A 19,692-nucleotide genomic window follows, 5' to 3' on the forward strand; every position below is an offset into this window, starting at 1 on the left:
TCTGATGGCTAAGCATTTTGAGCATTTTCTTAATTGTCTTTCAGCCATTTTAGATTTCTCTGTTGAGAATTCTCTATTTAGTTCTGCAACCTACTTTTTAATTTCATTGTTTGTTGCTTTGGTGGCTAGCTTCTTGAGTTCATTTTATATTTTAGATATCAGCCCTCTTTCAGCTATGGGGTTAGAGAAGATCTTTTCCCATTCTGTGGGCTGTGGTTTTGTCTTACTGACTGTTTTCTTTGCCTTACAGAAGCTTCTCAGTTTCAGGAGGTCCCATTTATTAATTGTTGATCTTAATGTCTGTGATACTGCAGTTATTTTCAGGAAGCAGTCTTGAGTACATTGTCTTTACATCATGTCCATGACTCCCTTTCCTCTCTCCAACTTCCCCCATGTCCTTTATTTTATATCCCTTTATCAAAATCTTCTTCTATAATTATCATTGTTATATACCCATGATATCCATATATATGCATATATGTATGTGTGCATGTGAATGAGTTCAATTAATGTTGCCTGTATGTTAATGGATTTAGGGCTGATCACTTGGGCATGAGCATTCATCCTTAAAGAAAACTGAACCTCCATCAGCAGCTGTTGACTGTCTGTAACTCTTTAATTAGAGTGGGCCCTTGTGAGCCTCTCTCTTATTACCTTGGCATGTCAGTTGCTATAGTCTTGTGCAGACATTGTGCAGACAACATTATTGTTGAAAATTCATGTGTGTACCATCCCTGTTATGGCCATAAAACACTGTTTCTCAGCAATTTTCCCATCCTCCTTCCTATCTTCATACACACACACACAACACACACACACACACACACACACACACACACACACACACACACAGAGAGAGAGAGAGAGAGAGAGAGAGAAAGGTACAACAGACAAGCCAAAATAGGAAGTATAAGAGGGAAGAAAGTGGTCTGAAGCAAAATGAATAGGGTTAAAAGTCAGTTAAGGAATCTACAAATAAATCAGTATATATAATATATACCACCACCTATATCTATAAGATAAAAAAGAGGAATGAAAAGTAATCACAAAAATAGGATGAGTTTATAAATCATTGTAATATTCATGACAATGTGAATCCTAAACTTTGCATTAGAGTATGTACATAAGCAGACATGTATCTTTCATAATAACTGTATTTCAGGAATTTAAATATAAAAATACATACTTAGATATCAAAGTGGTAAAATAATGATGAAGTGTATAGTTTTCTTAGCATGACTGACAGTTCATACATTCTTTAAAAACGCCTCCTTTTGTACTGCAGCTTCCCATATAAACAGTTAATGAAAGGACACTTCAGTCATTTAATTAACTGCAACACTCAGTAGTCATTGTATTCATCTAGTTTGTTTTTGGAGGTTCCAGACATATAAGTAATACGTGGTTGTTTAATATAAATCCTGCAAATATATTATTGTTTAGAAAATTAAATATTTTATTAGTTTTTCCACTAATGGAATTTGCTATTTTTTCTCTACTGAAAATTGCTCTTAAATACAAAGGAAATATACTGAAATTTTAAATGTTTGATGCCTATACTGCCATTAAATTTTAAAGTTAAGCATTTTAAGACATGTTTTCTTAACTGATCTGCATGGATTCTTCATGTGAGGTGTAAGTTAATTTATTACTGTAAAATTGGGTTGACACCATTTTAAGGGTTATTTTAACACATTAGGGAATGTGAAATTAAAGTGAATCCTTTGGAAAAAGCAAGGTATGTGTTTGATAAACAAAACTTTTTTTTTCTTTTTAATCCAGAAGGAAACAAAATATAAGCTTTAGTGCAATTTACCGACACCCTTAATTGAGTTTTAAGCCTAGCATCTGCTTCTTGGATGACTATAGGCTTAACACCCAGGGTGTGAAGAAACCAGCAGGAACTGACTAGCTTCTCTTTGTTCTGATGTCTATTTATCTCCTCAGGCCCAGTGCTCTCCTCCTTCTGAAAAAGACTGAAATTAAGTAATGCTGCCTGCACTCTCTAATTTTAGTCATAGCATTCTTCTCAGGATGGCGGGGTGGAGAGACTGTATTGCGACAAATATTTCACCCTTTTTTTCAAACTAAGGATGATAATTTCAGTGTCATTTATAATAGATATGGGAGGTTAGAAATGTCTCCATCTTAGCAGCTGTAAAATTGTTATCATAAAATAACATGATTTTAAGCATTTCATTTCATTGCTTTAGAAGCAAGAGGAGGAGTTATTTTGATTAGAAAAAAACAGAAAAGGATTCAGTGAACTTCTATTCAGCTGGTAGTAAAAGTAAAGTTAAGGTTACAGTTTTCAAGAGATACATAATTTTATAATATCATTTATATTTCTGATTTGTCACTTGATGCTCAAAGATATCTTGATGAGGAAATTTTAAAAGCTTCAATGACTTTTATAAACTCAACCTCAATTCCAAAATCTGCAATCTCCATATGTTTGAAATTACATTTCCAATTCATGCAGTAAGTTAGTGCTATTTTTTAAGCTCCTCTTTTATATAATTCTAACTTTTTTGGAAAGACTATTTAAAAGTTACTATTGATAGCTTATTTCAGTTTGATCCAGTTACATGTTGTTTATTCTTGTGATTTGTACGCACTGATGACATAATGGTAGAATTTAATAACCAGCATTTAAACTGAGTGAACCATGAACATGTCAAAAATAATAGAAGAAATCTGATGGGTTGTGGGCAAAATACAGAACCTATTCAAACATTGAAATAAATAGTTCATTTTCTTCCTAAATTAAATCAGCCATTCAAAAAGTATAACTTGTAGGGTATTTCAGGCTTAAAAGTCACCAGTAAAATTTGTAAACACTGCCTCAAAGTCCACAAAACAACACATACATTTATTCCAAAATTCTCAGATGATCAATCTGATGGCAATGCTCCTAGATACAAAGGTAACCTGACAGAGGAATAGTACCATGATAAATTGGGAAAATGTTCAAAGCCTTTCTGGAGGAAGAATTATTTTTTTAAAGATTTGTTTATTTTAGCCTATTGTATGAGTGTTTGCTTGCATGTATGGTTTGCACCAGACAATGAGAGGACAACTCCCTACATCTGGAAGTAACAGGTTTGTGAGCTATTGTGTGGATGCTGGGAACCCAACCCAGGTCTACTGTAAGAGCAACAAGTGCTCTTAAGTGCTGAGCCATCTATCACCCAAAGAAGAGATATTATTATTGAAATCAAAAGTACAAAATGGTGTTAGGTCTTGAGGAGAAAGATGGTACAGGGACTGAATACGTAAAATAGCACTGGCCCAACTCAAAAAGATTCTATGCAGAGATCAGCTTTGAAAGTTTCTCTGGATTTGATTAACTCTACTGGTAGGGAGCAAGTTAACTGGTGGCAGATTTGAGGCAAAACTTGAGTAAATGTCAAAAAGTCATTATGTATTACATGCTTTTCTTTTTCCCTATTTCACTGGAATATTTTCCTTCTATTCCATTTTACCCTCACTTCTGGAAACATACTTTCAGGCACTCTAAACAGCATCCAGACAGCCTTGTCTGCCTCCCCTCCAAGTTTTTATGTCTCTCCCTGACCTTTTCTACATGACCAAGGTCAATTCCATTTTTGAGGCTAAAGGAAAAACTGTCTCTGAGCAGCCCAAATCATACTGAAAGCTATCTTCTAATCTACCTGCCAGTGCAATGATTTGGAACTGTTTGTAGAAGTATAGAATCAAATTTGTGTGGATTCTTTACAAACTACACATGTGGCCCTTTTCTCTAAAAATAAATATGTCTAGAAATTTGTTGTTCAACACAAAAGATATAGTTAAAACTTTTGTGTTGTAAAATTGCTTGTGTACCATAACAATGTTATTACAGATATATACATAAAATGTATGCACTTCAGTTTATATAATAATATTTTTAACTTCTGTTTGCTTTTAGGTTTTACTCAACAGCCCTTTGTAGATGATATACTAAATTAAGGGAGACAAATATTTTTGGCACTAGGTTTTGCCAGTGTTAGTATAAATAAAAACATTAAAATTTTCAATTGTCTGTTAAAATTATTAGTATTTTTTTTAAATTTAAAACTTCACTAAAAGTATTTCTATGTAAGATAAACGGGCAGGTAGCAATATAAATCATTTGCTTGAGAAAGAGTTTGCTTTTAGACAAAATATTAATTATATAATTTAGGATTAATTTATAATTTTTCTTTTAAAATTCATTTCTACAAAGAATACATTTAAATTTCAGGAGGGTAAACAGACATAATTGGCACTGAAACATAAGCAAACAAAATTTATTATATAGTGCAGCTAATTATTATGATGCTGAAATGCCATCTGTTCAATTAAAAAAGATGATTTTGAAATTGACTAAGTAACAATTGTGTTAGGTATACCATTTCCAACTTGATACTCCTTAAGAATATTCATGAGTTATTTCTATGATTGAGACATGGTTTAGTTTTGATTTATTTTTAAAATAATTTTAAACATATTTTTTGCAATATTTCCTATATTTAGAGTTTATTTCTATGTAGTTTTTTGTGAAATTGAATATTTTTAATGGTATTAGTAAAGGTGTCTTCTGGGTTTAGTATTTTTATATATTTTATTTCATTTATATTAAATTTAAACTTACATAACAATCCCAGTTCCCTCTTGCTTCCGTCCTCCCATTCATAACACTATCCCCCCTCACACCCATCCACACCTCAAAAAGGGCAAGGTCACACATTGTGAATCACCAAAGTCTGTCACATTATTTGGTGCAGGGCCCAGGTCTCCCTGCTCTATCTAGGCTAAGCAAGGCATCTCTCCATAGGGAATGTGCTCCAAAAAGCCAGTTCTGGCACTAGGGATAAATAGTGGTCCCAATTTCTTTCTTTTTTATTATTTTATTATTTTTAATTACTCATATTTGCATATCCATCCCCCCATTCCCTCACCCTCCCATCCTCCCATGTTCCCCACCCAACCCACCCCAACTCCCCCACTCCTCCCCAGGGATAGTGAGGCCCTCTACCAAGGACCTTCAAAGTCTGTCATATTGTTTGGGGGAGGGTCTAGAACCTCCTTGCTGTATCTGGGCTGCAATTACACAGATTCTTAGAGAATCCTTACACAATCCTTGTAGAAGAAAAAGGTTCTTTTTAGAAGAAGATAAAATTGAAACTCAAATGGTGATTGGAATTAGAGAATGAGAACCACTAAACAATAGATCCAGCAATCAAGACATTAAAGAGCATGTGCAAATAATATCCTAATAACAATATCAGACTGCTTATACTAGAAAAATTAACAGTCACATTTACTTTTGACAAGATGCTTCCCATAACAGAGAGGTTTTGACAGAAGAAGAAGCAAAGATCCATCATTATGGGAAGGAGCTACCACAGATATAATCATCACTAAGACGTATTTTGTGAAGGAGCTACCAGTGTGATATACTACTGAGATTATATGTCAAAGGTATAATTTTATGTCACCATGTTAAAGAAAATATTATTACCTTATGAACACAATATTAGTTTTCTATTTCTGCAATATCATGATAGAAACATAACAGCATTTAAAATTTAACATTTCAGAGTACTGTCAAATTACAAGAAAATAGGATGTCCTAGGGAGCGAATTCAGTAGTAGACAATCTGCTTAATATACAGAAAACACTACATGTGCTTCCTAACAATCAGGAGTAAAATTAATAAACAAAGTGACGGTAATTTATTCCAGCTCTTTGTTTCTAGATGCTCAAGGGGAAATTGATCTCCTTTTTCATCCAGATGTTAGTAGAATTTGATCCTTGAGGAGGTCTCTCTGTCCTATTGGATACCATCTAAGAGTCTTCTAACTCAAACCTATAATGAAATATTTTGTATTTCAAAAGCTGCAATCCCTCTGATTTTTTCCTTTGTTTTTTTTTCTTCCACTTTTAAGGAGTAGTGTGATTAAACTTGATTCCCACAAGATAATTTTTGTTTCTTAACATCCTTAACCTGAATTATGTTTGAAAAGATCTTTTATCATGAAATGCAACACAACCACAGATTTTGACTATTGTGTCATGGGCATCTGTAAAAGTCCATTATTCTGTCACAAGCACCATACTGACATGTGATCATGTTATTATTTTAATGAGTATTTTAGTTTATTTTCTATTGTCATAATAAAATGTTTTGATGAAAAGCAGTTTACAGGGAAATTGGTTTATTTAGACTTAAAGTTTCAGGTCATAGTCCATAATATTAAAGAATTCACAGCAATGAGAACTTGAGGGAGCTGATGAAATTTGTTGCCAAAATTAAGAAACAGGGAGCAATGAATGCACATCTGCTAGTGTTTTGCTTGCTTTCTTCATTTTATATAATCTCATATGTACTGCCCAGAGGATGTTCCTGCCTACAATTAAGCTGTTTTTTCCAATGTCAACTAATTTGTTCAAGATAAACCCTAATAGATATTCTCCAAAGGGCTTTCCTTTAGGCAAGTCCAGATTCTGTCAAGTTGACTATAAACACTAACCATTTCAATGAGCATACAGAGTACCTACAAACTAATTACTCACTAGAGAAATTGGTTGTCTTTTCCATAACCACTTAAACTATAGTTATTTACTTAAAATATAAACTAACATACAGAATTTATATTCCTTTTTTGTCTCCTTTGAATGTCATATTATCCTTTATTTATGTCTAAAGCTCATTTCCTACCGACGGTAGATTACATTAAGAATTTGAGGCTGACTTTCTCTAGGAACAAACTTTGAAAGGGCTTTCTTAGCAGTCACTGAGTAATGTCTATGGTTTGCCATGTGGGAAATGGAACTGGATTTGATCCCATTACCACATACCCCAAAATTAGTTAGCTTCTGCACATACCTCAGTTTGAGGCTGGATTTAAAACAAAGAAAATAAACTAGACAAATACAAAAAGACAAATGAAATACCACATTTTAGAATCTTTCGTATTTGCTCTAAAATTGTTTATTATATGATATAAATGCTAATAAAATAAATTTTGTTTCACTACCTACTTATATTCCTATAAAATAATGATAAAACTGTTTTTCTAATTGCTGACTGATATTTCCAAAGTGATAGGAATAGAGATAAATAGACTATAAGGATACTCTAAACACATCAATGTGACAAAATACAGTAGGCAAGTCAGTCACTTTTGTATCTGTTATCCATGCATAATAGATCACTTTATCAATGAATTTTATAGGAAGAATTTGATAGAAGTAGGAAGTACTATGTCATTTCTCTCCATTCCTCAGTCCAAGGAGGATCCACTCTTAATTACTTGCTTTAATGAGAAAAGGTTTAATCTTATTCATAGTTAAAGGTTCAAATTCATCATAATGAAGAAATCAAGGTAATAAGAGCTTGAAGCACCTAGTAGCATTGCATACAAAATTAGGAAGCAAAAAACAATGAAAACACTTTGCTGCTCCTTTTCTAATTTATATAGTCCAGGATGCCCCTATCCGGGGTTATGGTGGATCGGTCTTCTCAGTGTGATTAAACTGCAGTCAAAATAATCCTCTACAGGAATACATAGTATCTCATCTCCCAGAAGATGCTAGATTCTGTCAAATTGACTATCTAAACTAACCACAAATAATGGAAATAGTATATACCTTTACTGAGTTGTTGTTTTGGTAATCTTCCTCTTTAATATTTCTGGAAGAAAACATGGAAGAATTTTGAACAAAGCTGATATTTCCCCAGGTAGTTACAAATCTATGAAGATATTTGAAATTGTATGAAGTGAAGAGTCATAACAAGAACTCTATGTGAAAAAGCCAGCCTTGAAAAAATACATATACAAGTAATATTATATGACAGAAAGGGTTTTATTTATGTACTTAGGAACTCACACACATGTATGAGATCATGGATTTGAGAGTGATTAAGGGAGTGGTTAGTGGTAAGAAAAGGAGGAGATCTTCATCATTTTAGATGAAGCCTTTGAACTATTAGCCAAAATAAACCCTTTCTCTCTTAAGTTACTTACTTTTGTAGGTATTTTCAACATAGCAACAGAAAAGTAATTATGATAATGAGTCTCCTGGGCAACTCTAAAACTTAGAATAAAGATGGAGAGAAATAGCATAAATATAACCTCAAAAAGTTATCAAAAACTCTTGAAACTGTTACAGTCATGAGGAAAGAAATAAAAAATGCCACTAACAACAAAAGTTTCAATTGAATCTGGGTGTGGCTGCACATGCTTTCAATCCCAGCATCCAGGTGGCAGCAGAATATTGATATCTGTGAGTTCCTGGGTAGCCTTGTCTACATATTGAGACCCTGTCTCAAAATAACAAATAAACAAAAATGGCAATTGCCTTCCATAATTTTGTATAGTGAGTTTTAATTTTTTAATTTACTACATCTAAATTACTTGCATCTTTTCCTCTGCATCCTCCAACTCCTTCCCTCCTCCCAAATTCATTATTTTATAGACTGTATTTCTTTTAAACATATTACTCCTTAGGTGCCCTACCTTCTGTTTTCTCAACTTGCTTCCCTCTCATTAGTCCATCCCCTTTGAGAACCCTGTGTAGCTTTACTTCTATTTATGTCATATGTTGACTTTTTTTCCAAGAAATTATGATTTTTATTAGTTCAAATTAGAAACAAGCCTGCTTCACATGTCAATCCTTTCACCCTCTCCCTCCCATTCTCCCTTACCCCCAACCAGCCCCCCACCCATCCATCATCTGCCCACCAGGGAATATGAAGCCCTCCATGGGGGTTCCCAATATCTGTCATATCATCCAGGGCAGGGCCTAGGCCCTCCCCCATATGTCCAGGCTGAGTGAGCATCCCTCCATGTGGGATGAGCTCCCAAAATCCTTTTTATGCCAGGGATAAATACTGATCCACTACCAGAGGCCTCATAGTGTGCTGAAGCCTCCTCACTGACATCTTTGTTCAGGGGTCTGGATCAGTCCCATCCTGGCCTCCCAGACATTGGTCTGGGGTCCATGCACTTCCCCTTGTCCAGGTCAGCTGTTTCTGTGGGTTTAATATGTGGACATTTTTAACAGTCAAGTAAATGACTGTATCCTTGGGACTAATCCTAAATTTTCTATGGCTTAGCATGATAATAGTTTCTAATTTTTTTAGTCATTTCTAAATCAGACATCTAAGTAGATGTTTTGCATCCTGAAATGACACCACTTAAATACATGACTTTCTAGATTGCCATCAGAGATAAAGCTCAATATGTCCTGATGTGACCTTTTGCACATCATTCAGTGATAAAAGGTATTGATACTTGGTAGAGAGAGAATAAAACACTTAGAAAAATATATAAAATGTGACTCATTTCTACAAGCACTTAAATATTGAATAATTATATAATTTAAAATGGACAGATTGAAAAATATAAATATCTTACTAAAGAATTTTACTCCCTTTCAGGCAGATCCTATATCCAGACTACAGTGTTTTCAAGTTGGCTTAAGTGGGTCACCTCATCAAGAAGAACAGTTAGTACACACACCTTGGTGATTTCATGTGTCTCTACACATTTTCTACTTTGGAGGAAGTTATTTTGTAGCTTGGTGCCTTGTTATGACAACTGAACAGAGAAAAGACATGGGATAGCACTTGTGAAATGATATGGATGGCTGCTAGTATATGTATGTGGGGTATATTTTGTGTTTGTGTGTGTGTGTGTGTGTGTGTGTGTGTGTGTGTGTGTGTGTGTGTGTGTGTGTATGCAAATAATGTGAAGTATTCTTCAAATATAGTATCTTCCTACTTCCATTTCTCTTGGAAACAGTGTTCATAATTTCAGTACTGTATGTGACTGATTATACTTTTAAGTACACTGTTTATGCTTCTAACTTGTCACTTTGCTTGTCTACATAACTGAAACACTAAAATACTTATGGGTCTCTATTTTGTTATGCTAAACAGCAAAGATTGGTGATGGTATTTTTTCTCAGAGTACTGATAAAATCAGAGAATATGAAAATTTTATTGTAATTCAGCAAAATAAATATCAATAAAATACTTTTCTAATGGAGTTGTTACAAGGCTGATGAGCTGCAAAAAGTTGGCAGGTAAATTGTTCTGGAAATGTACCAGAAAATACAAAATCTTCCCAAAAGATTCTTTGAGACTCTTAAAAATATAAAAAAAAGTTATATAAAAATACATTATAAGTTTTTCAAGACTCTTAAGACAAAATTTTCTCAGTTTTGTGTACTTTTTAAGATTCTATGATTTTACTGGCTCAATTGGACACTTTTTTCCTATCCCATATGTTTTCAACTTGTTTTACTATGATCTAGAAGTATGACTAAGCTAGAAATTTCAACATGCCTCATTAATATATCTGACACATTTACAAGGACAGCATACAAGCAGAGCTCAAGATACAAAGATGTTTGGGTCTCTGTCCTTTTCAATTTATTGCCAGGGACTTTCTTCTGCTGTCTGTAGGAGTACAGTCAAATTTTCTACATGATAGCTCAGAATTCGTAAGTGTACAAAAGCATGAAGTTCCTAAGTACCTTAAAAATTTATGTCTACAACTGGCACTGCATCCTTTTTACTCCAATGGATAAGCTTAGTCACAAAGGCAGTCATTAGTCATTGTGGGAACTTAACACAAACACTGTAACACTAAGAACCATGCTTTATTAGAGGCTGTCTGAGACAACTTATCTTGGTTACATGTCATAACAGTTCATTAGAAGTTAGGGTTCTCAGGCCAATGAGAAGGCTCACTGGGCAAAATTACTTGCCACCAAAATTCATTATTTGATTTCTATTCCTATATCAAACATTGTGGAATGGAGAAACAAAATCCTAAAAGTTGTCCTCTGGCCTACACTTGTGTGTGGTATTGCAGATGTGATTCCTCCCAGACAAATACATAAATAAATATACACATGTAGCAATTTTTGTGAAGAATTAGAGCCACTGCATCTCTGAGCTGATGAGTTACAGATAAATATATTCTGGATCCAAGGCCTTAGTGATTTAAGGATAAACATAGTCATTCAGAGAATCATGATACAAAGTTCTTCAAGAGAAGCTGTATATAGCATGATATATATCTATGATTTTCACAAGATTTTGTATTATAATCATAAAATCATGGAATTTGTATACAAGTGCCTTGCTAAGCCATTATCAGAGAATACTCCTCCTGGAACAGAGTCCCATAGACAGATAATGTACAGAAAATGAAAGACTTTAGAACACTCAGTAATAAATGGGATGTCTCCATAAAATTCCTTATCTCAGGGATCAGGGAATTCCATGGAAGAGGAGGAAGAAAGAATATAAGAGCCAGAGGTGATGGAGGTCAGCCAGGAAACAAGGCCTTCTAAACACAGCACAACTGATGCATGTGTAAACCCACAGATACTGAGGCAGCATGCACAAGACCTAAAATTGGTCTGTACCATATGGGTCCTAGAGCTGAGAAGTGGACATGATTCGTCATCCATAATGCAGAATATATTTCCAATGGATAACTGTATGCAATAAAAATAGTTTTATTTCCAGGGAAGACTCACTGCGGAAACCAACTACTCTTAAGTGTAGGTTCTATTCCCAGCAGTAGAAGTCCAACGAAAAATTACCTTGATGACTGCTTTGAAGGACCTATGTCTCATAATATTATATCAGGGTATTTTTATTTTTAACTTACAGGTTCTTTGTGTAAGTATTATGAATTCTGTTTTTTTGTATTTTTATAGGATTCTTATGTGTACAAACTTGTGTGTCTCTGTATCTAATTGTCTTTCTGATGCTTTTTCTTTGGTTCCTTTTCCTTCTGTTTGTTTTGTCCTATTATGATTTGTTTTGCTTTTAACTTATTTTATTATTATTCCTTAGATATCTATTATTTTCTAAGGCGATACAAAAAAGGGTTAGATCCAAATGGAAGACCATTTGGGAGAAACTGGGGGAGGGGTAGTTAGGGAAGAACCATAGTCAAAATATATTGTATGAAAAAATCTATTTTCAATAAAGGAAATAATAATAAAGAAAATGTAGAAGTATGAAGTCAAGCAAAAGTGTTTTAGTGGGAGCAAAACATAGCATTCTGTGCACTTTTTGAATAAGGAGGCTCCACGAAATTAATTTGAGTCTCAGTCAAAATAAGTGAAAAGTTTAAAAATATGGCTCTCTGTAATATCACAGAATTTTGGTTTCAAGCTTCATTCCTAGTAATATATTCGTCCATCTCCTTTCAGTCTAGGTTGTTCAAAATTTCTGCTTGTCAAAGTAATAAATTTACAGTGGAGATGATAAGCATTGAGATCACTGATGAGGTAAATCTTCAGACACAACTCAGGAGTAAAGGAAGGTCAAATAAAACAAGCTGGCATCATATTCAGCTGGAAAGAAGACCATTGATGTAGCAGCATGTAGTAGAACTTTTTATTTTACTTCCTTATCACTATAATCAAAAGAATATATATGGCCAATTAGGATCAATTTGAAAAAATTAAAATAAGATTTCAATGATTATCATATATATGATCATAATAAGTTAAATTATTTTTATTGTGATGCTAGCCTTTAACAGCTGAGCCATCTATCCATCCCCCCCATCTTTTTTTTGGTTTTTCAATACATGGTTTCTCTCTGGCTTTGCAGCCTGTCCTGGAACTAGCTCTTGTAGACCAGGCTGGTCTGGAACTCACAGAGATCTGCCTGCCTCTGCCTTCTGAGTGCTGTGATTTTTTTTCTTTTGCAGATACTTTTTTAAATTTCAAACTTTGATTTTTACCCATTTTTTATTTAAATTAGAAACAGGATTGTTTTTCATGTCAATCCCAGTTCTCTCTCCCTCCCTTCCTCCCCTGCCCCAGACTAACCCCCTACCTATCCTATACCCTTTCTGCTCGCAAGGGAGAGTGAGGCCTTCCTTAGAGGGTCATCAGTGTCTGTCATATCCTTTGGGATAGTGCCTAGGCACTCCCCCATGTGTCTAAGCTCAGGGAGTATCCCTCTATGTGGAATGGACTCCCAAAGTCCATTCCTATGCTAGTGATAAGTACTGAGGCCCTGCAGATTTCCAAGGCCTCCTCACTAACACCCATGTTCATGGGGCCTGGATCAGTTCTATGCTGGTTTCCCAACTATCTGTCTGGGAACCATGAGCTCCCCCTTGTTCAGGTCAGATATTTCTCTGGGTTTTACCAGCCTGGTCTTGACCCCTTTTCCAATCACACCTCCGTCTCTGCAATTGGATTCCATTTCAGTTCAGTGATTAGCTGTCGGTGTCTGCTTCTATTTCCATCAGCTGCTGGATGAAGTCTCTTCGATGGCATATAAGTCAGTCATCAATCTCATTATCAGAGGACGGCATTTAAGGTAGACTCTTCTCTGTTGCTTAGATTGTAGGTGTGTGTTACCACTTCCCAGCTGAATTATTTAACTTACAGTGAAACACATCATACCTATTCCAGTATCATCTGAAGGTGAAATGCTGAGACTAGAAAGAGAACATGAAACTGTTGCAATATTGAGTAGATATATGACAGCCAAAGTTTTCTAGCATTGTTCTATATCCCAAGCCCAATATCTTTTTATTTCCTTAAAAGCAACAGCCTGAGGTTTAGTGAGAAAACAAAGGCTAACAGCACTTGACGTGGAGCTGAAGACCTAAATTTGATCTCCAAAACATACAAAGTGGCAGAAAAGAAGCAAATACAAAGAGATGTCTTTTGACATCCACATGCACACACATGCACATACACAAAGTAAAGATAGATAGATGATAGAAAGAAAGAAAGAAAGAAAGAAAGAAAGAAAGAAAGAGGTGAAATACTTTTAAAACCTGACAGTTATATTAGGAATTTAATATTCATGGCATTGTGCATGTGTCTATTAGTAAGAAAATTCCATATACTAGTCCAAATATTTCTTGGAAGAATTGATATATGTATAGTAGTTTATTAGAAGCAGTACATAAAATGACTTTTTAAATACATGTTAAATCTATCAATCATCTCAGTACTAACCAATGTGGTGAAGACAACATTGTAGAGTTATTTTCTTAGTCTCAAAATAGAGGGGGAAATGCCACAAGTTTATTTATCCTGGTTATCAACTTATACATTTCTGTTTTTTACAGTTGATGACATGAATCCTGTTATTTGAAAAGGGCACACCAGAAACTGCAGAGAAATTGAACTGTAACCCATCTTTGGCTTAGATCAGAATTGTTTTCACTTCTGTACATTCAGATATATGAATTCTTATTGAATCAGTTTGAGAAAGATTGTAATGACTTGTTGATTCTGGGCTGATTACCTGAAATATGGTCCCTTCATTCTTTGCTCATGTTTGCTTCAATAGACTGCATATCCTTAGTTTCTGCTATCTTTCCCCATTTGGCATAGTGTTAAATTCCCCTATAACTTTGGTTTGTTAGTATTATCTTTCATATGATTCCTAGAAATATTTAGTAATACAGTGTCTAGGTCTAATATTTTTAGCACAAAGCTATTTAATCATGTTTATTTCTGAATTTTATATTTTTGTTATTTCAAAAAGTGTACTGATATTCGATTTATGTAGCAATAGTATTTACTATTACCCCAAACAGAAAATGGCTTATAATGCATATAATCTGTAACATGAATTCTAGTAGGTCTTATTATTAAAAGCCCGGAATCAGATATAGGGAAAATGCTGAGAGACCAGAGAGACAAAGGAGCAAAACAACAGCCACTTTACCTACTCAACTTCTCAGCAAAAAACAAACAAACAAACAAACAAGTAAACAAACTGACTTCAGTCCTGTCTCCTCTCACCATATCACTTCATCTCTCCACCCAGTCATATCACTTCCTGTCTATCTGTACAGATATCTATGTTTAACCAGTGGCTAACTCTGCCCGCTGATCTTTAGACAAGCTTTATATTTTGGAGTATAAAGAATATTTCACTACAATCATCTAACCTTGTCAACCTATTTTCATTAAGCTTAGATGGAATTTACTTCAAATTACATGGCAACTTTTGATTTACTTTTCATGTGGTTTGATACAATCTTGATGCAAACGTAGAGGTAGGCAGTCATTGATGGCATATTAGTATTGAAGATATTCTTAAGATACCATCTTACAAATGACTTACTCATCAAAACCCTTCATCATTTTCTCATTACATATAGCTTCATACATCTTTACTTTAAAGTATCTACAGTTTTATTCCAAGCTGTAGTTTCATCTCTGTCTCTATAAGTCCTCTTAACTAACAAATGCATATTATCATTATATCTTTAAATATTTGGCATTGCTGATCCTTTCTCCTCTGTAAGAGTCTCCCTCTCCACATATACCTCTGGTTTCTAAGCAAAGTAAAATTCTTCATTCTGTAACCCAGATTAATGTTTTACTTTTGAAAATGTATATAGAATGCAAAAACATAGGCACTGACTCAGCACTTTTTGACACTAAATGATGGACATGAATTCTTCTTCAACACTGGTAAAATGGTGCACTAAAATATTTCAGGTGCTGGACTGTTAAGAAAGAAGCAAGTGGCAATGAAAGCAAGCCCAGATACAAAAGGTGAAATCTCTGTCTTATGGAGCAGAAAGAAATAAAGCCAAATAAGGACAGGGTTTTAGAAAATTACTTCATAATGCCAAAACTACTAATTCAAATTAAAACTGTTATACATGTATGGGCTTCTACTAATAGTTCTGGGTCTGCTGCATAGAGACCATTGTGGGCCTAGAAACCACAAATGATGAGAAAAATTCAGATACATTCTATGATAACCCACATTCATCATCATTAGTTCTCATACATGTGTGTATGTAGCTGAAGATAAATCATTCTTTATAAATTGACTTTAGTGGATGTTGGAGTGGTGGCTCTTGCAGAAGATCCAGATTCAGAGTTTACACACCAGGCAACTAACAACCACCCTTATGGCACCTTCTTCTGGCTTCTATGGGCAACTATATGCACATGGTGTAAATCAGCTTGTGTAGGCCCATATACATACACATAAATAAAATATAAATACATAAATTTAAATTTCCTTTAAGTTATTGAATATAATATTAGATTGGTAGAATTTTATATCTAAAATACATAGGATCTTGAGTTTGGCTAATTCTAAGTGTGTATACCTTGTTTTTATAAATTTGAATTTAACTGCTACTTAAATAGAAAAATGTATCCTTTTGTTTCTTATTTCATTTATTTTATTGCTTTGTGAATTCACCATACATGATGTTAGACTATATTAGTATATAGGAGTATATAATTTCTATGAGTCTATTTCCCTCAGAGTGCTATACATTAACTTTTTCTTCTCTTTTCTCTTTCATTAGTCTCCTTTGTTCTCCTAGATAACATTGCCTCTATTTTCATATAACACATATATTCATGATCAATATATGTATCTGTACAAAGTCTAGGACCCACAAATGAGGGGAAATGTACATTTTTTCCTGAGGCTGCTTTAACTTGCTTAATGTGATTATGTCCAGTTGTATCCATTTTCCTTCAAGTGATGCAACTTCATTCTTCTTTATGATATAGACTTCTCTCTCTCTCTCTCTCTTTCTCTCTCAGTGTACTCACACACACACACACACACACACACACACACACACATATATATATATATATATATATGTATCTATAATTTTTATTTTCTATTATTATTTTCTAGTTTTTCATTATTCTTTGTATAGACACAAAGGAGGTGGTTTTAAGAGCTTAGGTATTGTGAATAGTTGTTCAAAATATTGATGTGCAAATATTTCTCCCATATGTTGATTTGGAATCTTTCAGTTAAATTCCTAGAAGTATAGCTAGAGTTAGTGAAATACAGTTTTCAAAACACAAATTGCTAATAAACTTATGAAAAAAATGTTCAACCATATTAGCCATCAGAGAATAATGGATTCAAACTACATTGAGATTCCATCTCACCCCATTCTTAGTATTTATCATTCAAAGAAAAGTTGTAATAATAATAAATAACAAATTCTAGTGAAGATGAAGATAAAGTAGGCCCCTTTAACACTATTTGTGACAGTTTACATTAGTCTAGCCATTGTGAAAATCAGTATGGAGTTTCAAAATATTTAAAAAATAAACTAAAAATGTTATTTTATTTAAAGTGTACCTGTATAAATCTAACATCAGTAAAGAAAAGATAAACAAAACATAATGTGTATAAATTATATATAAAAAAATTAACTGGATAAAACTTCCTACAATCCATAAATAATCGAAAAGATGAGTTTTGTCAAAAAGGATGAAGGCAGATAAAGGTAAGGAGAAAAGAGCTGATCTGAAATTACCTTTCAAAATTAACTCATTGGGGAGAAATCTTTACAAACTTGTAGATCAATGATTTAGGACTTAACATAGGAGAGCATTAGAAGAGACAGCTACTATGTATAGCATGATGGGGATCTTGTTTTATTTATTTTTCTTCTTTTATTTTGAGACAGGGCTTCTCTGTGTAGCTCTGGCTGTCCTTGAGCTCATTCTGTATACCAGGCTGGTCTCTTGAACTCACAGAGATCCACATGTCTCTGCCTCTCTGAGTAGTGGGATTCAATGAATTCTCCACTACCACCTTGCTGATGGGGGTCTTGAAATGAGAGACAGAGTCCTCGGTGACCAGAATATCAAGTGAGATATAACCTAAAAGGAGTCTTGAAAGGACAGAGAGAGCTTTGACTTCTGAGCTGAAGAAACAAGAGGCTTTCTAACTATTAGGGTTTTCATGGGGATGGTCAGGATTTCATATGTAGTGAACTAGTGGTGACAGGAAAGTACTAATGAGAAGTGGGGCCATATTTCAAATTTGTCTTAGTTCTGGACAGCAGAGGAGAGGTTGAGCTTCCTTTTAGAGGCAAAGATGATAGAGTGCATTTGTTGTCATATTATAGCTAACAATAGGAACCCAGGCTGCAGGAGGTGTGGGTTGTTTTGTCTATTAAAGTGTCTTAAAGCAGCATGTCCTTGATCTAACACTTATCTATTATTTGGCTCATTCTCAGGAAGAGTGAATTGATTTCTCAAAATTACCCTATACATCTGTTATATCAGTTGTCACTTGGGATCATTGAGGTCACCGTCAAAAGTATTCTTCAGTTTAAATTAAATACTTTCCATATCCACAGTATGAAAACCAATGTTGTCATTAAACGTAGTGAACTAAACAACCAAAATCCATCAGATAAAGTGGAGACAGTATTGAAATCAGGTTTGCTCATCTTGAAATTAAGGAGGTAATATGAAGTTAACAATATATTATTATTACATTATGCTCTCCGCAGCCTACATTATGAAAGTTTGATTTTAGAATATAAATACAGAAGAATATTAAAGGTTAATATTAAAGATTAAAAGGTATTTGATTTAGCAGAATTGTGTGCTACAGAACTCAGTCCTATTAAATTTGTGTAAAATGAAAACATAGGCTCATAACCAAGTCCTAATCATATTATAATGCTGAAGTTTTGCCATGCTTAGTCTTAATGCAATGGGGAGGGTCTTGGTCCTGTCCTACTTAATGTGCCAGACTTTGTTGATTCCTCATAGGAGCCCTTACCTGTTAGGAGGATTGGATGGGGGTTGGCTTGGGTGAGGAGGGGATGAGGATGTTTGGAAGGGAGAACTGTGGTTGCAATATAAATTGAAAATTTAAGAAATAAAATATAAAAGAAAATTATCCCCCAAACACAGAGTAGCAAACAGCACAGTTGTGTTTTCCAAAAGAGACACAAATAAGAGAATAAAATGTACTTCTGTTATTTTTTTATTGAAAAAAATTGTCATGTTATTTGAGAAAACCTTGGCAGGTTTACACAGGAATGTAATAATATTAGCAATAACAACAATAAATGGCTTCCTGGCAGCTAAAGGTAGGCAAGTAGAACCAGGCCAACAGACCGCAATTATACCTGAATAATGAAATAGGTCACATCAGGAGGAGTATTTACTGGAACCAGATGAAAATGGATTCAAATTGTCTCATAGAGAAAAAATAAAAGGGCAGCTAAGCAACAGTTTGGCACTTTCTCATTTTCATTTCTTTGTTTTTATCTGTATGTATCTCCTTTTATATTATGATTTCTAAATCCTTTGGCTATGTTAAATTATATTCTCACTTTATCAATATGAGCCATAAGAATACCTATATGTATTTCTAAATGTGCTTTGTTATGTGAACCACATGTATAAAGTGTGTCTTATGTTTGTTTTGCAACATGTGCAGTTTTAAAAAAGTAATCAAAATGTGAATAGACAAAAAAGGCTGAATGCATCTATTTAGAATTGACTTAAGCCCAAGCTATGTTCTCAAACTAGTGAAGAATATGAAGTGCTTGCCAGTGAATTTTCAAAAGATTTCCTAAAAAATGCATAAAGAATTACAACTGGGTAATGATAACCATCTTTGGTAGAATTTAATTATATAAACTTAAAATTTTTATAAAGGCCAAGTAGTATATTTGTGGGTCAGGCTCAGCAATTAGTAAATTTAATCTCCTTGACAAACCTCATTCTAGAGCTGCTGCTGTCCTGATATGGAGCTTCTGAATGCTCCACATTCCTTACAACTTATTGTCATTTGCCATGTTTGATTTTATGGTTTTATTGATACCTGCAAATATGCCCAAAATAATGATCAAGATTGAGACATAGTGAAAGAACCCAATAGTTTT

The sequence above is a fragment of the Cricetulus griseus genome, chromosome X (genome assembly GCF_003668045.3).
Source record: "Cricetulus griseus strain 17A/GY chromosome X, alternate assembly CriGri-PICRH-1.0, whole genome shotgun sequence".
In the NCBI taxonomy this organism is placed as follows: Eukaryota; Metazoa; Chordata; class Mammalia; order Rodentia; family Cricetidae; genus Cricetulus; species Cricetulus griseus.